Source organism: Haemaphysalis longicornis, unplaced genomic scaffold (assembly GCF_048455015.1).
Source record: "Haemaphysalis longicornis isolate Haplotype H1 unplaced genomic scaffold, Haemaphysalis longicornis Haplotype H1 scaffold_1, whole genome shotgun sequence".
NCBI lineage: Eukaryota > Metazoa > Arthropoda > Arachnida > Ixodida > Ixodidae > Haemaphysalis > Haemaphysalis longicornis.
Window position 1 is genome coordinate 125,403,483 of NW_027526203.1, and position 13,631 is coordinate 125,417,113.

Consider the following 13,631-nt stretch of genomic DNA (forward strand, 5'->3'; position numbering starts at 1 on the left):
GCAAATTCCCATATTGGTACATCAAAAGAAATATCTTTCAGCAGTTCCCTTTCAATCGACATGATGTATAAATGGTGTAATTCTTTGTGCAGATAGTAGAGAGCAAGCAGTGGTTTATTAATGACAGCTTTGAAAAAAGGATTGTTTAGACGCCTAGTTTGTTACAGGAATGGTTAGGTAATAAGTTCAGAGCAATAGAAATATTACGAAAAAAAACTTTTCTTTCTGTAACATTTCGAGCACACAGCCTGCGCTTCCGTCTTGGAAACTGAAACTCCCCAGGTAGTGAAAAAAAAGAAAACTCGTCGAAATGGCACTTATGCGAGTTCACTAATCCACTGCCTTGATTGGCCAGGTCGTCATGGCAACGAACGTCCTTGTCAAGCGCTGTACTCTGAAACTTTTGGCAAGAACTCGTGTACGCCCATTTTAGCCGCCTGTAAGGCTGTGCTGAAGTTGTCAATGCTTACATTGGACTTCCCTCGGATTTAAACAGTTCCCAGTGTTCTACGGAAATCAGTGAATTATGCGCACGCCTGAACCCCTGTGTTTGGCGAAACGTCCGTGCAGAGTAACGTCTGTGTGCTGAAAGGTTCGTGTACTGAAAAGACTGTACCGAAACATTTCTACCGAACAGACCGCAGTCACGCTCGGAGCTTTTATTTTCAGTGGGTGCATGGGCCCCGTCCAGCTTTGTACAATAGGAAACCTTTCTCAGAAACATCCGGGAAAAATAAAGACATTGAATTGAAATGAACACCCAGGCTCTCAACCACAAGGTTAGGAACTGTGCCGGATTGTCCATATCTGTCACAGTTTAGTTAGCTTCCGTGTGGTGGTGGTGAGAACATTTATTGAACATTTGTTAGCCGAAGAGCAGCCTCTATGAGTGGGGTCCTCAGTCCAGGACTCCAATGGGGGACGCTATCCGGCGGGCCCGCTTGATCAGCCGTTGCTGGTCTTGCGGGGCAGTGCTGGACAGAGCAGCCTCCCAAGGGGAAAGGGTGGGGATGCGAATTCGAGGTTGAAGCCCCGGCCTTCTGCGCGGCCTCAATCGAGTCCCTCAACCGGGGACTCAACCTCAATTAAATGCTACGTGGGCACGAAGCAAGCTCAGCGACATTTCCTTTTACAAATTGTCGAGCCGGGCTCGGATGCGGGGCCCCTGAAAGCTGGGGGGCCCCCATAGCCCCCACCTTAATCCGGCACTGCACGTTCTTTCTGATGCAGACGGCAGTTCATCTACACCGTGTGGATGTAATGCAATGACGACACAACCTATGGACCCTCATGGAAACAGAACTGGTAGCGGAATAGAGATAACATGATGCTGATGAGATAATAAGTTCAAGGGCAAGGGATGAATTCGGGCAATGCAGGAAAAATGTGCATGGAAATATTTTGGAGAGCCCTATTTAAGCCCAACAATGGGGACGAATATGATGAGGATGTTGATGACGATGGCAACTCTAATGATAATATGCACATTAAAAGCAGCCGCCGGATTTCATTAAGATCAGGGTATAAGTTATGCTTTATTTTGGGTATGAAACGTAACCTGTTAGTCTGCGCTTACTTGTGTAAAGTCATTTTTGTATATTTGTTTAACCGCATTTTGAAGTTTTCGCTTGCCATAAAAATGTGGAAAAAATATGTGCACCGGTAATTCCGGCAGCTTGACATAACACAATTTATCAAACAGAGAATGAATATGCGCGTATCCCAAATCACGAAAAGCCAAAATATCAATAAATATGAAGTAAAAAAATATAAATACCAAATTCAGTAAGATTAAGTCATAAATGGTAAGGAGGCATAAAAATAAAACAAAAACGTCAAAAATACGCGTTTTTTCTAGTCATCATGAGGAAACAAATAATGCAGTGCGGAGAATTCTAGCTTTGGCTGAATGGCAAATCAAAGAAATGAGGACTTCCGTGTGGCGGCAGTCACCAGTCACTGTGTATGGTCATCGATCACATCGCTCAACCTCATCGCACTCATCGCAACCTCATCACATCAACCTCATCGCACTAAATTACTAGTCTGTGGCGGCGTCGCCTGGGGCGGTCCCTGTCAAACAGGGGGCTCTGTCACGAGAAGAAAAAAAAGCAGCGTACTGCCGTGCAGCCCTAGAGTGATCTATCCTCGACGACGACGAAGATTGGGCAGCATGTAGGCTGGTTAGAGCTATCCTGGCTACTTGTTAATAAGTCAATCGCCGACGTGTTGCAAATACAACGCTCACCATGAACCATTGTTCACGTCATGTGCCCTGCCGCCACGTAACAATATAAACATGTGCTTGCGAGATTTGCCAGTATCCCCTAAAATGAAGTATGTATATCTGGTGATCAGTGTGTTTAGCTAGCTCAACACAATGATCACCAGATATACATATTTCAGTTTAGGGAAGACTGACAAATCTCGCAAGCACGCGCACACACGCGCACACGACCACACGCGTGAACACACGTGCACACACACAGACATACGCACACAAACAAACAGAAACGCACGGGCACGTACACACATACACAGACAGATAGACCGACAAGCATAAAGCAGACTCCCACGGCACCCGCAGCGAGCGTCTCTTCTGTGAGTTCTCCAGTCCACACTGGAGTGCCAGTGTATTTCACCTGACGTAGCTCATGTTATCGCCACGTAGATTGCGTTCGTGGATAGCGATCCTGGCCGCCTCAAATTTACGACGGAAATCAGAGGTGCGAAGCGTATACTTCATTTTAAATTGGTGTTTTTCACACGAAGTTATCGCATGTGAAAATGCAGACGTCCTCACCACTATAATCAGTAGTGTGCAAGGTAATTGTATAGTTCTTGGGACATTCTTTTAAGTGAGAGCCTGGATATCCAATGAGATGAAAGATCCATCGTGACAGAAGGTCCAATCAAGCCTGAATATCCACCGAGACGAAAGATCCCCCGAGATAGAAGGTACACTCTAGCCTGAACATCTAACGATGTGAAAGGTTGACGGAGACAAAAGATCCACGGTTGGATCTTTAGACTCGTTGGATCCTTCATCTCGTTGGATATTTAGACGCTGAATCTATTAGCACCTGAAATGCAGATGTTTTTGCTTTTATCTTGTTGAATTAGGCATTGAAGCCAATTGGAAAGCGCTCCGGACGTTCATATAGTAATACGAAGACAAACGGGATCAAACATCCACGGAGACAGAAGTTCCAATCGAGCCTGAATATCTACCGAGACGAAAGATCCACCGAGGCAGAAGTTCCAATTGAGCCTGCATATCCATCCTGCATATCCATAATGGACGTGGGCAGGGCATGTAATGCGAAGGCAAGATAACCGCTGGTCATTAAGGGTAACAGAGTGGATCCCTAGAGAAGGCAAGCGTTGCAGGGGGCGGCCGGAAGTTAGATGGGCAGATGAGATCAAGAAGTTTGCGGGGATAAATTGGTCACAGTTGGCACAGGACTGAGGTAATTGGAGAATAATGGGAGAGGCCTTTGCCCTGCAGTGGGCGTAGATAGGCTGGTGATGATGATGATGATGATGATCCATCCAGACGAAAGATCCACCGACGCCGAAGGTTCCGACTGGTGCGACAATCTATCGAGATGAAAGTTCCACCGAGACGGAAGATCCGCGGTTGGCTCTTTCGTCTCGTTGTACCTATAAACACTGAATCTCTTAAATAATGGGTAGTGGACAATTGAGGTGGGAAAATCGACCCCGGGAAGAATGCTTTGCTGAGGCCGGATGGACATCCGAAGTTGAGGGTGCTGCGGCATGATCGTTTCGCAGCAGTGGTTGAAGAAGTGATGTTTCCGATATGAGCTCTGGACAATAGTAGGTAGCTACGGACTCAAGCCTTAAAGGAAGCGCTCGTATGCAGAGTGGCAATGCACTCGGACTTGGAAGACTTCGCCTCTGCCGCAGCAGGATTAACAGTTCGGAAGTTCCACAACATTACAATCCTTAATGCAAGCATGCAAAAAGCGAGTGCTGTCCACCAGTTTTTGGCGGTCCCATTTAGAGACCAGAAATCTATTTGTCACCTGCTAGACGAACTACAAGGCACTGCGACAAAACTATCCTATTGGCGAAAAAGCTCGCCCTAAGCGCTTCATTTCATAACCTATTTTTTAAGACAAAAGACGAATACCCTGGCACAACTTTCTGCGGCAACGCAGTCAAGGCTACAGAGCCGAACCACGCCATTTTACTAAGCCACTGGAAGTAGTTCAACAAATTATTGGCTGGTTGTAACCTAAGAAATTCAAAAACATATAGTTCATATGTTTCAGCTTTGTATTGATAATGACACTAAATTACTAGGTAGAATATGCGAAATAGAGAGCAATATTTTTATATTTTCGGGTTATTTTGGCTGCGTCCTTCGCAACTTGTGTCGCATAGGCTCTCCTCTGAAAAAAAGCATGGCGTCCTCGTCGACGGAACCCAGCTCGCCACTTCATTCTCCGATTTAGATTTTTGAGAAGCTTGGTTAGCAGAAGCTGTCAAAACATCCGAAGCAAGTGGTTTGCAACGTGTACGCCCAAGTGAGACTGATGCAACCGGTACTCTCCGTCGTTTCCTCAATTCGTTCGGTTAGCCAGCTTCCCGCCGTAAGCGAGTGTGTTCGCAAGCGCGTGTGCGTGGGCCTCTTTCGGGATACCGCGACCGCGCAATGTAAGCACGCTCCATATGTCGATGGTGCTGCCAAACTTTCAACTACAGACGGGTTTTGAAATGAGTGCATGCCCTCAAAACTGCAGCGCTGACAAAATTCACTTCTGAACGATACAGAGTTGGACGGTATTGGCCACGGTCGGTACTAATTCTTAACTCAAAGCATTTGCTTTTGTTTACAAACAGATGAAGCGTTGGGAAGGAGGCGCCAAAACGCCTGCATGCTCTGGGATCGTGGTTCAGCGCACTCAACCACAGAGCTAATGCGAAGAAATGGACCGTAGCAAATGCGTTTCTGTCACGCCGAAACTGAAACCGAAACCAGTCGGGAACTACTTTGGAGCAGTAACACAGAACAGTTAGCCCCCCTCGCCGCATAGCTTTCTCTCCATTGCCGCAGAAAGTTGTTCCCGAGTATGCAACGCCATGTTTCACGCACACTCGTTGTGAGTACAAAAAATGTTAGGTACGAAAAACAGAACCGCTAACCAGGGATCTCGCACCGGGAAAGGAAAACAGCAGCTCCGGAGGAGGGTAGACGGTTTCCGCACGTGCAATGCGGACCGGCTTGAGAGGGGAAGCTACCGACGGCGGCGAACAGGAGGCTCCTGGCGATGGCATCTGAGCGGAGCGAGCGTTGGAGGTCGTTGGCCAGGGGGCTGGTCGAGTGGTGACGGGCGCTACCTCAAATTCAACAATAAATTGAACACCAGATCAACAATACGTCCAACTAGGCTTTCCATTCACATTCTTAGAAAGTTCTCAGCATCCTCCTTAATTTTCCATATTAACTCAGACGACAATACTTTTCTCGATTTTTTTGTTTTCTTTCATTGTTTTCTTTCATTGGCGGTATTGAGCCTTTGGTTTGTTTACTTATAGCAGCGCCGGGAAATTTTCCTCCGGAAGTCTGCCTTCGATATGCGAAAGAGATTTATAATCGGTTGCTAACAACCAGGACCTACTTGTCGTCTGTATTATACGTATATAGGCAAAATGCTGAATTGAGTGGCCCTGTCGAGCAAAATTCTTGTTCAAAGAAGGAGGGGGTTTGGGCATGACAAACATTTAAAGAGGCTCATTTATTGTTCAACACGCTGCAATATCTCCGGGATGACTTGTCCGAATTAAATTTGTTAATATTTCTATTGTGATGCTGACAGGTGCACTGGCAACCGGCTAGCCACCGGAGAATATTTCGAACCGAGGGGACAAATCTAGAGCTCAGGCGAAAACTTCGCGCACGCGTTTTTCTAACCCGTTTCATCCTCCGAAACGGTGGACTTGGAAAAGGAAACTCGCATCTGTGAGACCTTTACGTTCGAGTGTTCTTGTGTGAAATAAAATATTTGCGATTTATTCTCCACTAAGTGTCTGTTTAAATATGCCCCGCATTGGAGAGTTATTTATTTTAACGTCGATGCTGTTTAAGCTGGTGGTTGGGCCAGCGAACCTGCACAGATAAACCTCGCCAAGCGATGACGTCTTCGCGCGTGCCGGCACCACCGTAGCTTTTCCTCGCCGCCCTCGGGGGGGGGGGGGGTACTCGCGCCGCCACCTTTCGGAGGCGCGATGCAACCGGTGCAAGCACGGCTTTAAAAACCCGTCGCGCGGTGGCTCCCTCTTTCACTTGTTGCGACGAGTGGTGCAGTTTTGACGGTGCAGACGGAAGAATTATAGCCAAAAAAAAGAATCCAAAAGGCGGAAAAACCATAACGTTAGTCAAATAGTCATCAGCGTCCTATTAGCCAGACACCTAAGCCGAACGTTGGCCACCGAACGAGTTGAAAAATCTCCAGCAAACGCTGGTCCCGCCGCGCCCCCCGCCACTCTTGGCGCTTCACCGAAAAGCCGGTGGGCACGCGCACATTGTGCATACTTTAATGACCATGTCGTCATTGCTCTTTGGAGGGCTAACGACGACACCACGCAGGAACCTTGACCGAGTCTCGAAGGATAACCCCGCATAAACTTAGCCGAACCGAGAATAAACTAGATGAGGCCGCCAGCTTCGCCGTTTGCCCACTCTTCAAGCCACTAGTGTAGAGCTGCCCCATTTTTTTTTTGTAATGCAAGCCAGCTTCTGAACCTACATTCTGTCATCCGCATTTTCTGCATTGGGCTTTACACACTGAACGCAAACATATGTTGGGCTTGTTTGTTGCGACATTGGAGTTAACGGCCACGCGACGTGCGAAGTCTTGTCTCTGTGATGGAAAAGCTGCCGATGTGGGCTTGCATCGGGAAGCTGCTCCTCTTGTGCGCATATGCATTCCCGGAATGAGCGTATACCCAATGTTAGCCTTGAAACCAAACGGAAAGAAAAGATGGCGCGCCAATGTTGAACTTTATTCAGCAAAGGGAACAAAAAGTGCACTGCGGAATTTATTACCCCGAAAAGCTGGCGCGTTTGTAGGTTCTACGCCTTCGTATCGCATTTACAACTGAATGCAAAAAAAGAATTCAAACGCATTAAACGTGTGTCCGCTGGAAAGTATGAACTTGAAGAAAGCCGGAAAGCCGGGATTTACGAGATTTAGGCAACGTGAAGGAAATCTTCTCGCCGAAGCTCATTCCGAAATGCGAAAGCAAATATAAACGTTAGTTCGAATATTTCTGCAATGTCGTGCTGGTTTGCTTCGTGGCCAAAATGTACGCGAAGTCTCTCCGATGGTTTCTTAGCAACTAAGCCCCACAGGGACAGAAGCGGAGGCAATCTCGTCATTCAAAGCCAGCCTTGAGCGAAGCAATATCGGGGCACGACTCTATTGCGGGCCAATATAGTGATCCCAACCTGCGAACAAATAAAGGGGAGGAAAGACTGCTTGACCCGTCCTGTAATTTGCTACTGCATATACGTACAATTTTCAGTGCTTTGAATGTCTCCTGTAAATGTATTAAAGCTGTCGATTTCCTTCGCGCGTATATGAAGTGACATGGACGTTCTTTTAATGTTGCTGAATTGTGGCGCTTACAAACGTAGTGACGCCTGTGAATTCTGGAAAAGAACTCCCTTTGCTGAAGCGTCTCGCACCCTGCACATGCAAGCTTCCGGCTTAATTTTAATCACACAGACTGCACACTATTGCTTTCGTGAAGTTTTCTACTCGCCAATATGTGTACTGCCCGTGCGTGCATGTCTTCAGGAATTGGGGTCTCAGGTGCTTGAGCCACACTAGGTCTATGAGATGTACCGCAGTGGAGGCTAACGGATGGTGTGATACAGTCTGAGGTAAGGTGCGTCCAAATCTCACGTCATGCGCAGGGGGCCATCTCCTTTTGCCGTCTCCATGTGGAAAACCAATGACAACGCCTACGCCACCACGGAGTCCCTGCGGGGGTGTTCGGGCGTGTGTGCATAAGTGTGCTCGTGTGTGCATGCAAATGTATGTGTGTCGGTGGTGCCGGTGTGGGAGATAAAGACTCCAGAAGGCGCACAGAGGTAGGGTTTACGTATTTATTGGCCCCCATAAAGGCAGCAGTTGTCCGCGTCAGGGCAGTTCTCGTGCGTGATGCTACAGATTTCTCACGCGGAAACTAGTTAGCAGGGAATATATCAAACTTATTAGCAGTGTCAAATTTACTACCGCTGAGAAGTTACCGCAAAACATCGATTTAAAAGGCCACCCCCATTTCCATCCTGCGACGTAGGACGGGCTGTATCGGAAGACACGCTCAAAACGAGCATGTCGTTCGCAAAAGGTATGTGCACATCCCATTCGGCCTGTCTGAGCAGTTTAGCCTCAAACTGTCGCAAGCCTGGGTTCTCTTTATGCAAGTGCTCTGGGCAACATCTTATTTTTGCAAATGTGGTGATGTGGATAAGAGACCGATGTATCAGGATTGGTCCAGCCAAAAAATAGCCAGGTTCATCTCAAAGCGGCCCTTCCAAGTTGCCAAAAATGATTCACGTCATCATACACGTGCAATCACTGCGAAATGTTTATAATTTATCTCGGAATGGCACAAATTAAGTCGTACCGGCTGACCGAAAACCCACTACTATCCTTAAAATAGTCCTATCCATAGTTTTCTAAAATGGTCCTCGCAGTTACAGCCGCGTACAAAGGACGTACAACGTGTCCTCAGTATGAACACATTACACTGTTGAAATCCACCGGTAATGGAGCATGTTTTTTTTTCAAAGTTATTATGAAATAGGCCACGTGAACCGACCTCGCCATCCCTAGTCATTTTGTGTAGTTTGTTCAAAAACGTTTTGCTTGCTTTTCGGCCTATGCTTTCATCTTGAATCCCCCGTTTTCCCAACTTCCTTAACCCACATCCACAAATTCTATATAGAAAACGAGTGAAACGAAGGAGATGGTGAGAGAATATTCAAAGACACTTAATTAATGGTACCTTTCAGAAAACACAAAAACCGGCAGCCAATGACTCTAAAAGAGCATATTAACGCATCTGATGATTTGAATCACATTTTGTTCTGGAGAAATTCTTATGTTTTTAGAAAGCACAGGCAGAAATCACAAGTTCGCATGTGTACAAAATTTCCACCAACCCAGAAATAAAGTTAAAGTTGCGGCAGTGTCATGTACGTCTCCACTGTGGCTCACTTCAGAGTCCGCTTCCATTCTCCGAGTGCTGAAACCAAAACTTGGACTTACGAAGCGACACAACGACCGAAACATTTGCTGCTAGACGGCAACAATGTTTGAAACTTCAGTAGAAGGAGGCATAAAACAGCGTCAGAAAACACGACGTCATGCCGCATGTCCAAACGTTTCCCCAATTTTCTGTTTTTTTGGGGGGGCTTCTCGGTTTTAACCATTAGCAAAAACGATTTGCGACTCCAAAATAGGATTTTTCGAAGTGCTGAAACCACAACGTTATTTACCCAACCCTTTAAAGTCTGTTAAAGTACTACACACAAGCATTGCTGCATAGCCATTGATTTTTGGTCCCTGCATGCAGTCTGGGACCAAAGTGGGAAGGCTTATGGTCTTTTTTTTTACCTCTTCCTTAGCCCACGTTTATTACTATAAGGCGCAATGCACCGGGCGCCTTAAGAGTAGGGGAGGTTTATTTATTTATTTATTTATTTATTTATTTATTTATTTATTTATTTATTTATTTATTTGTTCGTTTGTTTATTTATTTATTTATTTATTTATTTATTTATTTATTTATTTATTTATTTATTTATTTATTTATTTATTTATTTATTTATTTATTTATTTAAAGTGATCACTAATACATCTGGGCTATCGCGGGTAACGCACAGTGTGACGGGTTCGCACTGCCTGAGCGTACTGACGCTTTATTAAAAAAATCCCGGGCCATCTCCACTTACGTGAAACCTCGGGAGGGTGCAAAGCATGCAGCATATAGGCGTATTCTTGGCGCTTTGGCATTTGTGCCAATGGAGATGAACCCGTTGAAGGGTACAGGTAATACAGCTTTGCTGTAAAAGCATCTTGTCTTTGAAGCACGAAGCTGTTTAGGGCGAGACGTAAACGAGTGTCCCGTTGTTTTTTTTTTTTTTTTAGTACGCGTTGCGTTCTAGCGCAAGGCGTAAACAAGTTTCTCGGTGTTTTAGTAGCCTGAATACATGATACGAATGATGATTACGACGACGACGACAGGAGATGCCAACAGCCCCAACCCCTGAGGGGCTTCTCCCCTAAAACTATTATAGGAATCCCATGTATCGCTTTGGAGTGCTACACACCCATCCCGATTACAATCGGAAATATAGAAAACGTGACATAAAAGTATGAAGGCCTCAGCTCTATTCATTCGCACCATTTTCTTACTCGGGGATAGTGTGACCCATCAAGCGTTACGGACTAATACACGGCTTTCCTCGTTGAGTCCACAGACAAATGTTTCAGCATTTAAAGCGGTTCTGCTTGCCACGCGAACAAAACCTGCTTGCTTGCCAAACAGCATACGACTTCTACACACCAAAAACAAAAATTCTGAAGAAACAAAACAAGTCTCATTTAAGATACTGATCTTGCTTCTCCAAACATATGTTTTTCCTCACGAAAGTAAATCTTGGCATAATCTTGAAACGTTTAGTGTTCATCTGAAGTCCGAAGCGAATTTCTGTAACCATCCCGACGTTCCTTTCCACGGATAACATGCGTCGACCCCGACAGGAAGTGCAAACCGTTCGAAGGCATTTATATTGATGGGTATTAGGGGCATTTTGACGTCGACGACGATATTCACGACGGTCACGAAGGAGGACGACAGAGAAAATAGCCGTTTTCCACAATTTGCCGCCGATGCAAGTCCAATGATGCTAAAGTGCTTTTCTATAGTGCTATTGGAATTGTTTCAACTATACCCACTTTCCTTTTGAGCTCATTTCATCTGCACTTCGAGGTTGTCAAATCATCACGCTGATTTTATTTGGCAGTGGAAATGACAGCCGTAATCATTATCATTACCATCGTCAACTTAACGTAGCTCTTTACATCTTTAGTGTGAGGGCACAAGCCACAGCCTTCAGCAGTGACGGTTTTGTAAATAAAAGGGTTATACTATCAACAAAAATAATTGGTTTTTTGAAGTTGCTTCGAACTAGTGTGGCCCCGGCCTACACATCACTTACTGCATGTTATTGTGTGGCTGTAAACGCAACGCAGCCACTCAGCGTCAGCGATTCGGTTTCCTCTCTTCCTTTCAACCTCGAGCAAACGCTTTGTCGCTGTGCCGAGCCTGTTTAGGACTTTTACGCTGTTTTAGACTGTTTGAGACCTTTCAATATCAGCTTCGCGTTCAACCATCGTCGTCGTTAAACCACGATGGTGTACGATTTATTAATGTTAGGGGTGCATAATTTATTAGTGGGTATTTGGATGTTTTCGCCGCCAAAGTACGTGAGCATACTTACGCGCCCTGGGGAATTTTTTGAAGGGCTGTGAAATATGCAAATGCACCTTTGCGATACACTTCCAAGCAGGTCAGGAACTAATTAGAACCGTTCCAACGCATTGCCCCACGTAAGCCAATAGTATAGCTAGGTGTTTTATACATCTCGCTTGGGCAACGTTGGCGTATACCTGAAATGTGACACGCTAGACGGGGCGCGCAAAAGACACGATGGACAAGAAATATAGTTTTCTAGAGGGAGCCTGGGTAAGTAAAGGGTAGACAAAAAAGGCACAGGGGTGCTGGTATATGGCGTGCTAGTTTCGCGGCATTTTGTCCTTTCCAGCTTCGCAGTAAGAACCTTGCACTGCACATTACAAACATGCACCGGCGAATCTGTGCTTGAAAAGTTCACCGAAAACATTATTAATTGTTTTTCTTTTGCACTCGGGCGAAACGTAGTGCTAGCCTGGCGTATATTTACTCCGTAAGGCGACTTTTTGTAAGCTCTTTCAAGCTTTGCATTCGTTCACCTGAATCTTCAGCGCCGGCGCCTCTTCACGCATGCATGCTGCCAGTTCCTCGATGTCGAAGGTTTGTTCCTTCGGCAACCTACTAATCACTGTTGAAACTTTCCGATGTCGTCATCCGATAGGCACGACATTCATGCCTGATATTTCTTACAGACCAAATTCTCAGCAAGAACGGAGATTATCTGCTTAGTGAAACCGAGAGAAGGCATGGCAAACTACCTAAACCTCGAAGGACAAGACGAAATAAAACTGGCTAGTTTAAAGGAGGAAAACGTCAACACATTCTCTTCATGGGGTATACCATATAAAGAAAACGAAATACCCCCCAGAAAACAGCGGGAACATATGCCTTGAAACCCAGTTACCTGCGTCGCCGCCGGGCAGGAGACACACCCAACGGAGGCCCAAAAGAGAGAAGAGGAAACCGGAATGGTTGGTTCGAGGAACAAGAATAGGACATGGAGACGCGTTGCGTGCCAAAGATTATTATAAATCCTCCTTTCCGGCGGCCAATATAGGCGGCATTCAGCATTCATGAGATTCATGCACCTAAGGAAATAAGGCCCCCAGGGCGGCAGTCCAAGGCGCCTATTTCGCGAAATTTCACCCAGCCAAACACACTCCCACGATCGATGTCAGGTAAAGGTGACCAAGCAAAGATTGTGCAGCACGCGTAGGATCCCAAGTCAAAGTATGTCTACACCGTCCCGAATAAAGCTTGAAGACGACAAAACCCTACTTCGACCCATAACAAGAGCTCCAATAATGTAAATCTCAAAGCAAACAAGGTGTCGCCGAAGAACCACGGCTGCTCCCACTCTCTTCTATAACACAAAAGCTGGAGCGAGCAAGCAATACTCACTCAGGCCTTCCGATGCTCGGTACGACACCAAACACAAGAAAAGAATAAGAAATGAATTTCTCCAGGCCTTTCTGCCGTAAAACGAACGCAGTTAGCCATAGCGCATTCCGGAGCGAGTCGTTTTGAATCGAACAAGCACAAGTAAGAACAGTTCCTATAATGATACCCTATAGTGGCTTTCCTGGAGCGCGCGGAGCTATAAATGGAAATGCTCAGTCCCCAACGGGTCGTAACACACTGCGCACTCTGTTTTCGCAAACCCTGCGTACGCGCCAGCGTGGCTGAGTTCCTGAAGCACTGCGTTACTTTGCAAAGAAGAAATTCATTCGAGGCAACGGTGGACGCTTGTATAACTGAAACGGAAAGCAAATAATGCCACGTCTGTTCTTTAGATTCACGCTAACGATGTCAGCGTTGCCAGAATCAATCCGTAGGCTTCACTACGGCGCGACTCAGAGTTCAGGCGCCGCTTCAGCGCGATGGAAGTTAAAATCGGTTTTAACTTTTGCAAACTACGTCATCTTTCTACTACGCAGACCCGACTATAATCGATGACTTTGCCTACAGGCGTACATTACAGGGATTTTTGAGATGAAGTGTTCGAGTTGCTCCTGTGCAGGACGCCTGCGCCTTGGTCTAATCGGTATAGTGTTCTTTGTTGCACATTCTCTCTCCTGCTAGTACACATTCAAATACAGAAGAAAATAAGAACG